Source organism: Nyctereutes procyonoides, unplaced genomic scaffold, assembly GCF_905146905.1.
Source record: "Nyctereutes procyonoides isolate TBG_1078 unplaced genomic scaffold, NYPRO_anot_genome, whole genome shotgun sequence".
Lineage (NCBI taxonomy): Eukaryota > Metazoa > Chordata > Mammalia > Carnivora > Canidae > Nyctereutes > Nyctereutes procyonoides.
In genome coordinates this window covers 5270243-5283450 of record NW_026575035.1, presented here as the reverse complement: position 1 = coordinate 5283450, position 13208 = coordinate 5270243, and positions in this window count along the sequence as shown.

The following is a 13208-nucleotide window of genomic DNA, read 5'->3' as shown; positions in this document are numbered from 1 at the left end:
GCCCCTCTCTTCTCTGCACTTTGCAAAGTGTCATCCAAATTTTAGAAGTATTTTGAGGAGTCAACTCACAGCTTGACTTAGCCTTGGTGAACTCGTCAGGTAAAGAAACTATTTTGGAGGAAAAAATGAGAGTTGAGAAAAGAGAGAAAAGGATACCCTTACCTTATTTTTCCCAGGTTTCAGTGATAAATTTAAGAGGATAAACATACATGTTTCAGAAGAAATCACAACACATTCATCTGGATTTCAAAATCGAGTTGAATTGTGTAGGCCAGTTTCTCTGAAATCCCTCTGAAATGAGAAAAGCACTGACAAAATGCTGTGTGTGGTAGTAGAGAGTGGTTAAACCATGGATCTGTGCATACATTAAATGACTGCATATCTTATCTTCAGAATCTACTTCAAGAGCACAAATCAATAGGAGAATTTGGTGTGAAGTGACTCTTGGGAACTAGAGTCCTGGCTGAAAATTGGCTAAACAGGTAAAAAGAACACTGAACTCTTATTTATTTTCACTATGTTCACCTACATACCTCATATTATTATACCTGCGGAAAGTAAGTGAGAAGCAGTTGAAGTGACTGTCAGGTTTATGAAATTCCACACAGTGTGTCATTATTGTTCTCAAGGAAGCAATGCAGGGTTTTTAATAATATGGCTTAAATTCTCTCCATTAATCTCCATCATTGTCACCCAATATGATGATCAAGGAAGCCCAGGAACTCCCTGGTAGTTTATAAAATTGTCCATACTGATGGGATTTTACATGAAGATTAAAGAAATTAGGAGACTAATACAATTTTCATGTTAAACAATAAATGTAACAATGTGTGAGCAATCAAAATATTAAAAAGTTGACAATGAAAAAATATACAATGTTGAAGACAAAAATTATAAAATGTGGTATTTAACTCCAAAGTTGGAAATCACCAACAAGCTGGTTTATGAAGAAACATGTTTGCATAGAGAAATAAACTATAATGTATAGGGCTATGTATGCTGAGGAAAGATAATCAACATGTATCATATGAGTCTTTGGTATCATTTTAAGAATTTGAGATCTTAAATATAAAATATTTTTAATGCCTTTTTTCCCTAGAAGATTGGCTTTTGTAAATTTTGCATGTGAATTTCGGAAGACCATTCTAGCGTTCATTAATGAATGTTTACTTTTCACAAATAATTGATTTCTGTCCTACGCTGAGATCCCAAAAATTAAAGTCTGGAGTATATTTCATATATTATTTTTTGACATGTAGGAACGGAATCTTGTATGGTGATTTCAGATAGTGTTGCATTGTTTATGTCTACTTTAGAAAATATGCCTTAAATTCAGTAATTTATAAACACAGATCTTAAATTTCAAGTAAAAAATATTTTAAATTTATTTTTAATTTGTATATAATATGGATTAAATATAACCTTTTATCTGTAGTCAACAATTTCATATTTTAGACTTTATCTTCACAATTCAATTCTTCATCCATATAAAATGTTTTAATTCTCCATTTTAAATAATTTTTGTAATTGTAATTAGATAAATTAATTTGATATGTATTTACTTAGGTCCCAGTTTACCAAAGGTATGTAGAAAAAATATCATTAACTAGAAATTTTACATAATTCTTTTAAAAAACTAGTTTAAATTTTTTAGGAGAATTTTATGACTCAATTCACAAGAAAGAACTATACACTCACTTTACATTCAAAATTCACTTATGGGGATCCCTGGGTGGCGCAGCAGTTTGGCGCCTGCCTTTGTCCCAGGGCGCGATCCTGGAGACCCAGGATCGAATCCCACGTCGGGCTCCCGGTGCATGGAGCCTGCTTCTCCCTCTGCCTATGTCTCTGCCTCTCTCTCTCTCTCTGTGTGTGTGTGTGTAACTATCATAAATAAATAAAAATTAAAAAAAAAAACAAAATTCACTTATGGTTATGATTTAATACTTGAAAACATACTTAAATATATTAGCATTGAAATTTTTCAAGAGCAAAGCAGTCTTGCCCTCTGTGAAAATTCTGTGATTTCAGATATAAGAAAAACATGATATGGACAGGACATGTTGGCTCATCTCTGTCAATAGAAAGGGAGTCAGGAGATAGAAATGGGTCTTTTGTCTTTTTCTTCTGGTCATGATTTACTCTCCTGCCATATTCATCTTTTCAGATAGAGTTTTCACATCTTGTTTTTGTTTTTAAATCATTTCAGCATTCTATAATACTGCATAGCTTTGTCCAACTACTTTTGAAAAAATTTTGAGAGGAATCATTATTGGATTTACTCATACACAAATGGTACTAATGATTTGTACTTGAAAAATACTTTGAATTAGTCACAAAGCCCAAATGTCATTATCCTTTAAAAAATAATGAAGACAAAATGCAAGCAATGTTCTAATTCATGATTACAATTAAATTAAACTTTGTTTCTGGACAGGAACAGGAAGGATATAAAACATAAAAGCACATGCAAGTTTGGTAGGGCCTTTGGTAAAGTTTGTACTTCATTTAAATCAGGAATGATTTTTGGCAATAAAACATCTTGCCAACATTAAAACAAAATAAACAGAAAGCTTGAATTTTATTACTGTCAAACATATTAAAATCTAAGGAACAACTAGCATGGCATGTCTTGTAAAATTGTCTTTACAATTTTATTGAGATACATTTCATATACCATAAAATTCACCCATTTTACTTGTACAGCTCAGTGGCTTTTAGCATGTTCACAATCATGCAACCATCCTCAAAATCTAATTTTAGGTGATTTCCTTTACCCCAAATGAAACTCCATACACACTAGCAGTCACTCTCCATTCCTGTTCTTTTCTATTTTCCAGCTCCAGCTCTACCTGCCACCTGAGCCCTAGGCAACCAGTAATCTACTTTCTCTCTGCGGATTTTCTTATTTTGCATATTTCACATAAATGGAGTCATCAATATATGTTTCCCTTACTTTTCTGTTACTTAGCACATTGGCTTCGAAGTTCATCTATGTTGTAATATGTATCAGGGCTTTTTATTCCATTGTACCAATACACTACATATTATTTATACATTTCTCACTTGAGGGACGTGTGGGTTATTTTGATTTTTTGGCTATGATAAATAATGCTGCTATAAACATTTGTGTATAAAGTTTTGCATAGACATATGTTCTCTTTTCTTTTATGTATAAACCTAAAAGTGTTGGGATGCCTGTGTGGCTCAGTGGTCGAGTGTCTGTCTTCTGCTCAGGTCATGATCCTGGGGTCCTGAGATCGAGGCCTGCATCAGGATGGAGGCCTGTTTCTCCCTCTGCCTATGTCTCTGCCTCTCTGTGTCTCTCATGAATAAATAAATAAAATCTTTAAACAAAACAAAACAAAACCTAAAAGTGGAATTTCTGACCAAATTGTAACTCTACATTAGACATTTGAAGGGCTGCTAAATTGTTTTCCAAAGCAGTAGCACTATTTTATTTTTCTATCAACAATGTATGAAGATTCTAACTTTTCCACATCCTTATAAACATTTGTTATTTTATTGACTCTTTATTTTATCTATCTTGATGTGTTTGAAGTGGTATATCATTTACATTTCCTAATAGCTTATGTCAAGCAATTTTTTTGTGTGTTTATTGGTCATTCATGCACCTTCCTTTGAAAAATGTTAATTCAAATCCTTTGTCCATTTTTGATTGGGTTATTTCTCTCTTCAGTATAGAGTTGGAAGATTTCTTTAATAGTATTGATACAAATATCTTGTCAGATAAATGAGTTACAATATTTTCTCTTATTCTGTGGGCTTTCTGATGGTGTTATTTGCCACATAAAAATTTTTAATTTTGATGGACTTTGTTTAAGTTTTGTTGTTGCTGTTTGTACTTTTAGTGTTATATCAAATCAGCCATTACCTAACTCAAGGTTATGAACATTTATTTTTATACTTTCTTCTAGGAATTGTGTAGTTTTCTTGAACTTACATTTAGATCCATAAACTGTTTTCAGTTAATTTTTGTATGTTTTATGAGCTTAAGGATGGAAATTCATTTTTTACATGTAGGGATCTAGCTGTCACAGTGCCATTTATTGCTTTGACCAATGTATTGTATTCATATCCTTGTCATAATCAATGAACCATAAATGTGAAAAATTATTTTTAGATTCTTTATTCTATTGGCCTATGTGTGTGTCCTCATGTCAGTATCAGCCTGGCTCAATTGCAGTGGATTTGTAGTAAATTTTGAATTTTGAAGTATCAGTCCTCAATTTTATTCTTTTTCAAGAAGTTTTGAACTATGCTAGTTCCCTAAGATTCCACGCAAAGTTTAGAATTAAAATGTAGTGAAAATGTACAATGTGTATTTACAGTAAATATATGTCCATAATTCTACATATGTTTATGTCTATATATATTATCAAAGTGCAAAAATGGTAATGATGATTAACTCAGTGTACATTAGATTAACAAGGTTCATTTAGATTAATATTATTTAATATATAACAGATATTATGATCTCTATTTTTATAGAAAAGGAAGCTGAAGGTTAAGCTGGTTAAAAATATTTAGTGTCATTGAGCTCATAAAGATAAATTTGGAATTAAGATTTAGGTAAATCATATTCCAAATGCTATATACATTTAATTACATCAAAATGCTCCATCTATAGGCACATACTAGGTTAATTAAATTGATCAGAAATTAAATATTAAAGAAAACTAACAAATGAATTATTATAGCTATAAATAACTACTACACATAGAGAGTGGAATCCTAATTAAATATCTAATTTTTAATTATTTTTCTCATATGTCTCTAATACAGCATCGTATTCTTTGATGAAGAGTGGAAAAATGCATCAATATGCTAACACAATGTATCATGAAAATAAAAAATATATATTTTCTCCAAATTCCTCATCCCAGCATAAAAAGTAGTTCTAGAAACAATATTTGTAACATCCTACTGATAAATTTGTTAGGAAAGAACAGTACTTGAAAAAGGAAATGTATATTCTGCTTCTAGTAGTGGCAACTGTTGAAAACCAAAAATAAAGAGAATACATTAAAAGCAGCTAGAGGAAAAATGCATATTATATGGTGGGGGAAAATGATGAGAATAAAAGTTGACTTCCTAGGGGAAAAAAAAAAAAAGAGTCCAGAGATACCAGAATATCACTATTTAAATGCTAAAATTAAAACAACAACAACAAAACCAAAAAAATTCCCTCAACCCTTAAACATAGATCTAGCAAAATATAGGGGGAATTTATTATAAATATACATGCAATGGACAAATACTAAAGGGATTTCTTCAGGCTGAAAAAGAGTGGTTCAGCCAGACTCCCCCTCACCACTGATGTTTTCTCTTAGTAATTTTCTATCCATGATCCTCACCCTGTTCATTGGCCATAAATTCCATCTGGCTCATGTATTCAGCATGGAGCCCATTCTCTCCCCTACTGAAAAATTTGATAGCAGTTTTAGGTGCTTACATCTTTTTTAAAAAAAATATTTTATTTATTTATTCATGAGAGATACAGAGAGATAGAGGGAGAAACAGGCTCCCCGCAAGGAGCCTGATGCGGGACTCGATCCCAGATCCCAGGGTCATGTCCTGGGCCAAAGGCAGACGCCCAACCGCTGAGCCACCCAGGCATCCCGGTGCTTACACCTATTACAATGGCCCTGAATAAAATCTGCCTTATCATCTTTAATAAATGTCATGAATAATTTTTCTTTAACAATGTACTAACACAGTGTCACTGTTGTTTGTTCATCAAAACTCTGAATGTAAAATTTTAATTCTGGTTATTACAGGGAAGTTTCATAATTCTAATGAAGCACATCAATAAGCTGTGTCATATATCAGTATAATGTGGTGATGAATTTTATGAATTTTGGAATCAGGCTGACCTTGTAACACAGAAGGAAGAGTAACTTGCTGTAAATGACTTACATCTTTGACTTTCAGTTCTTTCATCTGTGAGTGACACAAAAATACCTTTCATAAGGACTAAATCAGATAGGATATGAATAGCAGAACCAGACTTTTGCTTAACAAATATTCACATCCCATCCTTCCTAATTTAGTAATGAATGCCCAGATTTAATGAGCCACATGGACATCTAGTCGATTTCTCCTTTGCTGTTGCACAGTAGTTGTGCTACTATGTTCTATTCAGTGGAATATCGGCAGTTGTATTGTCTAAAGCTTCAGGTCTTGTCATGATAACAAATAAAATGCCCTCCCTTTTTCTTGCACCCTTTTGGGTTGCAGGAAATGCAGATCTTATAAGTGGAAGCTCTGGTTTGAGAACAAAAGCAACAAGATAAGAACTTGGACCCCTGCCTCACCGAGACACCATATCCATCTGGAATATTATCCAAGTCAAGCATTCACAAACTTTAATATGCATACAAGTCACCTGCATATCCTATAGAAATTCAGATTTTAATTCAGAACATCTTGGTGGGACTTGAGATACTGCATTTCCAACAAGCTCCCAGAAAATGCTTATGTTGTTAGCCCAAGGACCGTACTTTGAATATTAAGAATGTATGACACTGACTCATGGTCTGTTACATGTGAGAAAGAAACATCTATTTTGCCTAAATTGTTGTTATTTTGGTGTCTGGTGTAGTGGAGAATTTGAATATTTGATTACTAACTAGTATAATGTATAAATATCTTGTGTCTGTCAGAGAAGAAATTCCAATAAATGATTAGCATTTCTTGAATCAGCACTGCTAAATTAATAGTAATTATTGAAAAACAATATTTCCATTAAAAAAACATGTAAGGTTTTCTATCAAATATCTTAAAAAGTCTTTTTTAATTACACAATGTTCTCTCCCTACAGGTGTGCACACAACGCATTTATACACATGCATAAACAAATATTTAAATGTTGTATAGATGTATGTGTATATATATATACATATATATATATAACTTGCATGTTTGTGTATTAAATAGTATCCTTAAAAATCAGTACCACCTAATATTTAGAAAGCTGTCTGTAATCACATTTATTTCGACCATCGTGATGTGTGAACTACAATCAGAAATTGAGAAATTCCTCAGAGATCAGATCTGAAGCATAGCCATTATGAATTGCCCATGCATTGAAATTTAACCTCTCATCCCCATGGAAGACTCAAGGAATTAGTATTCAGTATTATTGGATAAGAATTTAAATACATGATTTAGCCATGGCTTTAATATAATTTAGATTGTAAATTATAAGATATCATGTACCCCAATTATACTACATAAATAATGGATAGGAAGAATAAAGGTAGAGAAAATTATTGTACCAGTAATTTTAAAAGATCTAATTTGATATAATCAGAAAAAAAAAATGTCCTTTAAGGTAACCTTGCCTACACTGCTAAATGGATTGGATTAAAAATTAAAAAAAAAAAAAAAAGCAACTTGTAGGTAAAACTATTCTATTTTCTGTATGTCTATAAATGCTTCATAATTTTTCAGAGAAATACATATTCTTTAAATGGTTAATTAAGATGTAATTATATTTCAGTGACTATTACTGAGTTATTGGAAGATTAAGAGATAATTTAGACACTATCTATTAGGTAAACAAGTCTTGAAGTATATATTTCTAATGATAAAAAATAGTTATTTGAATTATTAAGCCTAATTTATGCTATCAGTGAACACAAGGCTACACAGCTGAGAAAGTATATAATTATTTAATGAAACATAATAAATTAATGTTTATCTTTAGGAATGCTAAATGAAGGAAGAATAAGCTCTAAAATAAATATAATAATTATATGCATGAGTAAATAGCTTTATAAATAATATTTTGCTGACATTAACTAATGAAAAATTATGTGAAATGATGTTTTTGGCAATGTTATCATTTTAGTCTAAATCACCTTATGTCTGGTTTTGTCAGGTTTTCCTCTCTTCTCTGCATCTCCCTTTCACATGGCAGCCCACTAAAGTTTGACTTTGGCCCACATCATTGTGGAAAAGTTGTTCATTCAGAGGTCAAAAAATGATGTCTTAGTTGCCAAATTGAATTAAAAAAACTTTTAGTTCCAGTTTACTTCTCCTTAGCACGGACTCAAAATGTCTATCTCCCTGAGTTTCTGCAATTCCATTTTATATATTTCCTTGTTCCCTGTAATTCTCCTTCCTCTGCCTATTCTCAAAATTCTATTTTGGGGCACTTGGGTGGCTCAGTCCATTAAGCCTCTGATTCTTGATTTTTGGCTCAGGTCATGATCTCAGGGTTGTGATATCGAGCTCTGAGTGGAATTCATGCTCAGCGCTCAGCATAGAGCATGGAGCCTGATTAGGATTCTCTCTCCCTCTCCCTCTCCCTCTCCTTCTGCCCCTCTCCACCTCTATGCTGTATTTCTCTTAAAAAAACTATATATATATATATATATACATATATATATATATGTATATAAATACTTCCAGCTACTTTTCCCATCCTTCTCTCTTCTCACCTGTCTTCCATAGTTCTCAACTGGTTCAGTCCAATAGTTCTAACAGTTCCAGCTTTCAATTAGACAGTTCCTTGGGGGAGATCAGATTGATATATCAAACTCAACAGAAACTGATAAGTAAATTTGCCATAATTCTCCCACTAAAACCTCTGCACTCTCTCTTGATTGATCCCATATCCACTAAAAATATCTTCACCCTTCACATGTCCCTCTTCTTAACTTCAGAATAAAGAACAAATCACTTGGTGCATGTTGTTGTTTTTTGTTTCTCTAAAAGATCACTTGCTGTTGTTTCTGACTGTCATCATCATCATAGCCCCGGACTAGGTTCTCTGCATCTCTTAAATTATTACAATAGCATCTAGTCCCTCCTCAGGGTAATCTCTCTCTTCAGAGCCACTGCATTTGATCCTTTTAACTTACTTAACAAGCTTCAATGGCTGCCTGTTGTTGAAAGAAAGAAAGAGGGAGAGAAAGGGAGGAAGAAGGATATAAGGGATAGAGGGAGAAAGGGAAAGGAAGAACTAAAAGAAACAAAATATGTGCTGGCAATCTAATTGATATACTAGATACAGCACCTCATACTTTACATACATTGCTTTTACACTAATAACTAGTACAGTGAGGTTTTAACTCAAAGCTCTCTCCTCGTGCTTTTTCTACTGCATCTCACAGTCTCAGTGATTCCAATCCCATCTACAAGCCCACCCATGGACATACATGGGGTGCTTATTCTAACAGCTATCTCTAACTCTTTTTTCTCTCAAACTCTCCCTTCTGTGAAAGGCAGATACATCCTTTTCCTTCTTCCACTGCAAACAGAGGAGATCAGGGGATTCAGTCTTGGGCAAAGAAACCCTGAGGGTCCTCTGGACAGGAATTTCCCCCATGATAAAGAGAGAGAAGTAGGTGAAGAGATCCACATTTGTTCCCTTGCTGACCTTTCAGCTTTAATCAGTTTAAGGGCACAATGTCTGAAATTGCAGTGGCAACCATTCGACCACAAGGTGACAAACCCAATGATGAAAATCAACACTTTCATATTGGAAGGGAAAGATGGGAAGTGCTTGGATTCCTGATGACATCAGCAAACCCCCAAAGTAACTCTGGAATGCTAGTTGAGCAAATAATAAACTTTTTAAATTTATGGGTTAAGCCACTGTTAGTGGTTTTCCTGTTATTTGTAGCCTAACCCATAGTAAATGATAAACTACTATTTTGGTCTCATCCATTGTAATTCTTGCCAGTGAGCCATACCTGCAAATAGAATTAAATACCATTTCCCAAACCTGATAAGCATTTGTACACCCACATTACACCCCCAGTCTTTGTAGGATAGCTTCCTGCCCAGATCCATACTTATTTTTCTGAATGACTAACTTCTATCTCCTCCTTTGATGGCCAGTAATATCTCACCTCTTTCAAATCTGTCCTCTGTGTTATTGAACTTTTCTATGGTAGTATTGTTCGTTGGAAAAAAAACAACTGCGGTGGGGGTGCTTATAAAACTGTATCTGTCTGCATAACTGTCATCCTTCTCAGATTCTGTTCCCTCAAGGTTGAGGACTTTAGTCATGTGTTTCTCCAATTTTAACAAGTGTCCCTATTTAGAACACTGGAAGTGCTAGAGGAATACACGAATTCAAAAACTTGAGCCATTTGTGGAGTTTCATTTTAGTTTTTCTCCTTTTTTGTTGTTATTTTGTTTTCAAAAGGTCAACATTATTTCAAAGAAATTTTCTCGGTCATTTTCTAGGATAATCTATTTTCACTGGAATTGAATATCAACCTGTCACATTAAAAATGGACATATTTAAGAGAAAATTCCTTTTCTCTGAAATATGAGGGGATCTCTGAGCTTTGGCTTTACACCAAGAATATCAGCTGCTGAGTCCTTAAATCTGCTTCCTCTGAAGATATTAGGCAGGGCCAGGTAGGTAAGCATTGTCCTCTACTCCTGATGTCCCTCTCTTTCAAGACTTGATTTATCATTACATTATAATGACCATTTTGTTTGTCTACTTCATTAGAGTTTAAGCTCCTTGAGGTCAGGTAGTTGCCCTTAACTACTATTGTATCACCCACATTTTGCCCAAAGCCTGGTTCAGATTCACTAACATAAGAATACCTTTCTTTTAAATGTATTCTTAAATGATAACATCAAAATACTTAATCTCTGTAAACTTGAAGTGTTTTTAAAATTTAAAGTCAAGTATGCCCGTATAAATATTCCACGATGGCATGCATCGAATAGAAGTCTAATTACATTAATATTCCAGTAATAGTCAATTAATTCAATACAGACAGATGCCTTTTAAGAGATGCATAAGACTGAGTTGGCTATGTTGTCATTTACCCAGGAAAGGGTAGCTCAGACAAGACAGGACTTAACCTACCCCTGGAGACTACACCCTAGCTCTGCAGGACATTAAGCCCTGGCCAATTTCTATAATCTCTTCTCAAAGATTGCAAACCTCATCTCCCCAGGGTCTACAATCCCTGACAGTCTGTAAACCAGCAGGTATAAATTCTGCTTGTAATTTGTAATTACTGAGTCCACATCCCAACGAGATAGATCAGACATTATTGAGATTGCCTTTATTTAATTAGTGGACATGCTTCTCTCTAAATATAAAATAGTACAGTTTGAAATATCATGTCAAGGAGCCTTCAGGTTGCTTTTCAGATTCTTTTTTTTTTTTCTTAAATTGTTCTATGATTCAGTTGCTGGGTCTATATTACACCATAGCCTATTATCACTAACGTTAATAATGCTCAGTTCTCTGCATATTTGGAGAGAAAATTTGTTTCTGCTAGAATAAAAACAAGGAGGGCAGGTGATGGAACGGAGGCTGTTGGATCTTGAATTCTTATCCCTTCTCTGAGAACAGCCCCTATTATTAATGTATATTATTACTTCAAGTATGTCAGAAAAGGAGACAAACAGTCAGAGGCAGGAATTTCTCCCTAATTCACTCTGCCTAGCCAGCAAAATGTAACGCAAAATTATTCAGGGGAAAAAATACAATTTTCTGTCATCTCTGTCATACACTGATAACAAAGCTACAGGCTAATATGTTTTGATATTTTTGTCACTCGTTTATCATGTGACCTTTCATGCTATCATTAATACAGCTGAGGGACAGGGCAGATACACTGAAATAAGGGTGTGGAGAACTCAGATTGCCTCTCCAACAACCAATGGTCAGTCACAGCAATTTATGCTTTTCTCCAATGTAGCCCTGACGGAAGAAGAGGAATTGTTATTAAAATTTGATATTACTGTCTAAGTTCTGCCACCTAGAATTTGCAACTTTTAGCAATGATGGGAATACTGGAGGGTTAATAAATTTCCCTTTGAATTATGATATTAATACAATACAACGTGCCTGTTCAGATATTCAGAGCATATATATATATGAAAAAATGTATCTTAGACATTTGAACACTGACTATTAGTCATACTCCGATTTGGTGAAATCCAGGGAGCACATTAAAATATGACTGTTGAAATGGCTCTGTGTGTGTTCAGCAAAAACCGTTGATATTTTAAGAGTAAAGATGAACAAAATCATTTGTGGTCCTGGAGACCGTGGTCTGGACACTGGCAAGTTGAATATATCTTGTGTTTTCTTTGATGATAAATGATACCTGGTTTAAATTTGCATGCAGCCTAACACCATGTCTGACAGTGGTCCAGTTTTTATGTTGCCCGTGGAGGCTAGACTGTTAAAATTCCAATATAAAACTAATTTATACTTGACATTAATGAGTTAAGAAATGTTTTATATAGTACATCAGGGCGGGAAAAGAACTTTACAGGAATATACTAAAACCAAATTATGTCTGAATACTACCATTATGTACAAAAATGAAAAAAAAATCCTTTCCCCATCTTAGCTAAGCACTAGTACTAAGCTCTATGTTTTTAATGTTTATATTAAGGCAACCATTTTTCTTTTATACCACATAGAAATACAATAATATGAAGCTAAAGTATTAACATCTTAAAAGTATGCACATCTTTGAAAGGTTATGAAAAAATTACAGGGTTTTGTTATAAAATTATTAGTATTAATTTAAACTCTCTTTTATTAAGCCAAAAAGCCCACCATCCTGTCACTTTGAAGGATACCTAAAAGATACAAATAAATCAGAATATGACCTTTCCATGAGAAAAACAAAAATCAAAACAAAACAAAACAAAAAAACAAGTAAGGGTAAGGGTGACAGCTTTATAAGGAAGAATTGTTAAGTAGGTCCCAGAGAGACTGTGAACATGTATAGTGAATTCTTAAATCATTTTTTAATATGTATTATATGTTACAGAGCATTTTTTGAGGCTCAAACTCAGTGCTTATTTACTAAGAAGATAAAACCACTAGCATAATGGTTTTAAAAATAATTTCATTTTGAGTTTTTGCTCATTTTATCTTTATCTTAATATTATGGAAAATGAAATTTTCATACTCCAACTCTATAAGTAAAAATCATGTGTAAGTGTATTTTATTAGAGATCTACTCTACTTGAAATTTGATCTGATTTCATCAGAAATGTTTTTGAATGTTTATTCATATTGTAAAATATGTTTTAAATTTGTATGCATTTATGAAAATATGCTTGCTTCATAAACAAGAGTAGAACATCTCAGTAAAATAGTATGTGAGTCTATGTTAATAGGTAAGTTCAGGAAAATGCTAGTTTTATAAATCATGGGATTTATTTCATTGAATGGTTTC